Source organism: Dipodomys ordii, unplaced genomic scaffold (assembly GCF_000151885.1).
Source record: "Dipodomys ordii isolate 6190 unplaced genomic scaffold, Dord_2.0 Scaffold1, whole genome shotgun sequence".
In the NCBI taxonomy this organism is placed as follows: Eukaryota; Metazoa; Chordata; class Mammalia; order Rodentia; family Heteromyidae; genus Dipodomys; species Dipodomys ordii.
The window spans coordinates 52,152,501-52,157,551 of NW_012267217.1; positions in this window are offsets into that span (position 1 = coordinate 52,152,501).

The window sequence follows — 5,051 nt, forward strand, 5'->3', positions numbered from 1 at the left end:
TCCATGATCTGATCACTCACTCAATTGCTTGTCTTTCCTGCTACACAACTATAAACAGCATTTACTAGTTTTCCTGACTACCCCCAAGGACCACAACTTGGGGTTCATTACCACTCTTTAAAAGCTTTGGTTACCGTGCATGCCCAAAGTTCTGGGATCAATCCTTAATACCACCCTGAAAATAAAGCAAAATGAAAGCCAGGCACTAGTGGCTCATGCCTAGTACTCAGGAAGCTGAGATCTAAGGATAATGGTTTGAAGCCAGCCCAGGCAAGAAAGTCTTGAGATTCATCCCTAATTAACCAGCAAAAGCCAGAACCCTCCCCCACGGTATAACCCCCGCTTTCAATATATTTGATGTTGTTATAATTTGTGGAGGGGAAGGGAAAAAACAAATCATTTAAATAGGGATACAGGTGGACCCATTGTACAAGTCGTTACGTCAAAAAACGAACTTTACAACTTTGGCTGGGGGGGAGATGGGAAGGGGAAAAAAGGAGAAGGTAACAATGCTTGATAAGAAATGCACTCATTATCTTGCCCATGTAATTGTAACCCCTCTGTATTTTCACAATAAAAAAAAAAAAAAGCAGGAAAAAAAAAGCCAGAATCGCTGTGGCTCAAGTGGTAGAGTACCAGCCTTGAGTGAAAAAGCTAAGGAACAGTGCTCAGACCCTGAGTTCAAGCCCCATATATATATTTTTATTTATTTTTGGCCAGTCTTGAGGCTTGAACTCAGCACCTGGCCACTGTCCCTGAGCTTCTTTTGTTTTTTGTTTTTTTTTGTCGGTCATGGGGCTTGAACTCTGGGCCTGGGCGCTGTCCCTCAGCTCTTCAGCTCAAGGTGAGCGCTCTACCACTTGAGCTACAGCGCCACTTCCGGTTTTCTGGTGGTTTATTGGAGATAGAGTCTCACAGTCTCTCCTGCCCGGGCTGGCTTTGAACCGCGATCCTCAGATCTCAGCCTCCTGAGTAGCTAGGATTACAGGCGTGAGCCACCAGCGCCCGGCTTTCCCTGAGCTTCTTTTGCTCAAGGCTAGCGCTCTACCACAAGAGCCACAGCGCCACTTCCAGTCTTTTCTGTTTATGTGGTACTGAGGAATTGAACCCAGGGCTTCATGTATGTTAGGCAAGCACTCTACTACTAAGCTACATTCCCAGCCCCATGATTGATTGATTGATTGATTGATTGATTTTTGTTGTGGGGCTTGAACTCTGGGCCTGGGCACTGTCCCTCAGCTCTTCAGCTCAAGGCAAGCTCTCTACTACTTGGGCTACAATACCACTTCCAGTTTTCTGGTGGTTTATTGGAGATTGGAGTCTCACCGTCTTTCCGGCCCGGGCTAGCTTTGAACTGTGATCCTCAGATCTCAGCCTCCTAAGTAGCTAGGATTACAGGAGTGAGCCACCTACACCCAGCTTTTTTTTTTTAAGACAGCTTTTTCTGGGTACCTACTGTGGCTCATGCCTATAATCCCAGCCACTCAGGAAGCTGAGAGCCAGAAGACCATAGTTCAAAACCAGCCTGTACAGAAAAGTCTGAGAAGCAATAACACCCTAAAAAACACAGTCCTTTCTAGACCATGTAAATTGACTTAGCTTGAGATACCCAGTGTAGCACTGGCCATAGAGATAGGGGTGGGGTTGTATGTGGTCTCAGCCCAGCCGTGAATAGCACTTCAAGGTCATGACCTTGGCATTAGCCTAACTTTACTGCTAGACTCCAGGCTCACACCTTAGTTGAGTACCTGTCTCTAGTTAATTTTTTTTTTTTTTTGTCAGTTTTGGGTCTTGAACTCTGGGCCTGAGAGTCTCATGGACCTTCGACCATGATCCTCATGTCACAGACTCCTGAATAGCTAAAATTACAGGTGTGAGCCATTGGCACCTGGCTCTAGTTAGATTTTAATAACATTTAATTTCATAGTACTTTGGGATTCATATTTGTTATTAATTTTTTGTTATAGGGCTTGAACTCAGGGCCTGGGCACTCTCAGAGCCTCTTTTTTTTTTTTTTTTCTCAAGGCTATTGCTCTACCACTTTGAGCCCACAGCTCCACTTCTGGTTTCTAGTAATTAATTGGAGATAAGCATTTCACAAGCTGGGCTGGGAGGTGGCTCAGTGGTAGAGGGCTTGCCTTGCATGCAAGAGGCCCTGGGTTCCATTCCTCAGTGAAGGAAAAATGTAACCTAGGTAGAAAATAACCCCAAAGAAAGTTAACCCAAAAGGCCACGTGGACAGAAGTCAAGTAGAAGAAAAGATTTATTGCCAGCAGAGCTGACAAGGCCAAGTTCTCATGAGGAAATGGCACCATCTGGCTCCTTGGAGCCCCCTTTTATATTATATCAGGGGCCGGAAGTGGGAGTGCCTCACCTCTGCCGAGGAGCTGCCATCGAGGGAGATTAGGTCTGCAAGGTGGGCATTTCCTTACATTCCTCCCTTTTTGGTTTAATATGGGCAGGGAATATGGGTGAAGGTCTTGTCTTCTGGAGCTACTTCCTGCTGAGGGGGATGGGTACTGTAGTCAATGAAGGGGAGAGGGGGTGCCAGGTACTACTGTACATGAAGTTGACCAAGGTCATGATGGTTATGAAGACGTTACTTGTCCAGAGCAGGGTCCTCTGGTTTCTCGATGACTGGAGGAAGACCGGATACAACCTTTTTTATCCGTAGAGATAGAGGTCCAGTTGGCTCAGATGGATATGAGGGTCTATCAGGCATGTGACTTTTAATGTGGCAGATGTGAATCCAATGTGGACGGCCCTGAACCTGCACAGCTGTGGGAGTAGAGAGAGTTACTGAGTAGGGTCCCTCCCGCTTAGCAGAGAGCTTGGTGGAACTAGGTGCCCATGGCAGGTAATTTCTTGAAATGTGCACTAGGTCCCCAGCCTTGATGGAAGGCTCGGAGAGCAGTGTGGAGGGCTTAGGTTCATATTGGTCCACAGACTTCCAGAGAAAAGTGCGCAGGTGCTGAAGGAGAGAGGAAGACAGCATTGGGGTGGGGGGAGTCTAAGGGGGGTCCGAGGTCTGAAATAGGGGCAGCCATACATAACTTCAAAAAGACTTAATGTTGGTTTTTTGTTTTTGTTTTTGTTTTTGTTTTGGCAAGATCCTTAAGCGGAACAGAGCTAAAGGTAAAAGCTTTAGCCAATCTAGATGGAGTTCAAGAGACAGCTTGGTCAGAGTTTGCTTAAGGGAGCAGTTGGCACGTTCCACCTTTCCTGAGGACTGGGGGTGATAGGGAATATGGGAAGACTAGGAGGTATTTAGAGACTTAGTCAGTAGCTGGGTCACAGAAGAGGCAAATTCCAGTCTGTTGTCCGTCTGGATGGAAGCAGGCAGGCAGGCCAAAGTGGGGAATTATTTCCTGTAAGAGATGCTGAGACACAGAGGAGGCCTTCTTGGTGGTGGGAAATGCCTCTGTCCATCCTGTGAAGGTGTCCACCAGCACCAGCAAGTATCTGTACCAGGGGACGGTTGGCATATGGGTGAAATCAACTTGCTAATCTACTCCTGGGAGGTTACCTAGAGCCTGATTTGTTGGGAAGGGAGGGGGCTTCACATTGGTATTTGGATTTGCCCTTTGGCATACTTCACAGGTTGGTGGCAGCTGCGTCAGCCGGGCTCTGGGAAGGCTCTGTTTTAGGAACTCCCGTAAGGCCCCTATCTGGGGGGTGGAAAAGATGGTAGAGGTATTAAGGATGTCTTGCCTAGAGGGAGGAGCAGGATCCTCTATTATTGGCAGTGTTACTGCCCATTGTTTTGATGATATAGCAGCTCACTTGGCAGTTTCATGGCCAGGTTGTTTCCCCTGGTTATTACTGAGCCATCTGACCTGTGGCTCCTGCAATGAACTATGCCAGTGGCTGAGGGGAGGAAAGAGGCCTTTAAGAGGTCAGTAATATAAGACCCATTTATTACTGAGATTCCCTTTGTTGTTAGTAAGCTTCGTTCCTTCCAAATAGCTGCATGAGAAAGGACAGTATGGAAAGCCTATTTAGAGTCTGTGTACACCGTCAGGGAACGTCCCGAGGCCAGGTGGAAGGCCCGTGTTAGGGCTACTAATTCAGCCTGTTGATTGGTAGTGTGGAGGAGAGACAGGGGGCGAGACTCCACAACACCAGAGATTGACACAACAGCGTATCAAGCTACCTGTGTGCCTTCCCAAAGGAAGGAGCTACCATCAGTGAACCAGGTGAACTGTGAGCCCTTTCTCTAATGTGTGTGCGTGAGGTCGCGGGTCCTCCAGAGTCTCCACACAGGATGTGCTGGTGAGGTCTCTGTACCTGGAATGGGTTATAGGGTAGAGGGATTTAATGGAGGGCAGGACTAGAAGGTTAGCATGAAGTCCTCTACCAGCGACACCTGAAGGCAGATAATACAGGAGGAAGACATCGTTTGTAACCCCTTTTGGGTTAGTAACTCAGACTGGTGATGGTAGGAGACAATAGTAAGGTTTGCACCAAAGGTTAGTTTTTTCCACTCCTGTCTCAGGACAGAAAAGATGGCCAGAACGCAAAGGCAAGGAGCCCAGCCCCTCGTGGTGGGGTCTAGGCAAAACCCTGGTTTTCAATTACATACGGAAAGAACAGGCGTGAAAGATCTGGCAGCCTGAGAGCAGGGGCCTGTAATAAGGCCCTTGGAGTCTCCTGAAGGAAGGAATAAGAGAGAAGGGGGATAAAAGAGGTTCTTCTGGTGGCCCTTTAGCTGCTTCATATAAGGGGCATGTTAGAAGGGAGTAGTTAGGAATCCAAGACCTGAGATAGCCAGCTAGACCTAAAGGAGAGAAGCTCCCACTTAGTGGAGGGGTAGGGTAGTTAGTAATCAGGTGTTTCCTGGGGATAGTGATGGCCTTGTGTGTGGGAGTAAGTTGAACATCCAGACAAGTCACGGGCTGTTGAAAGACCTGTATCTTATTGGGTGAGAGTGAAGGGTGCCATGTCCTCCCTCTCTGGGGAAAATATGGCTCCTCTAATAAAGCTTGTAATCATCTTTCTCCTGTGCCTGCCTGCCTCTGCGTGGTCCCCTGGCATGGATGTGATGCTGGATC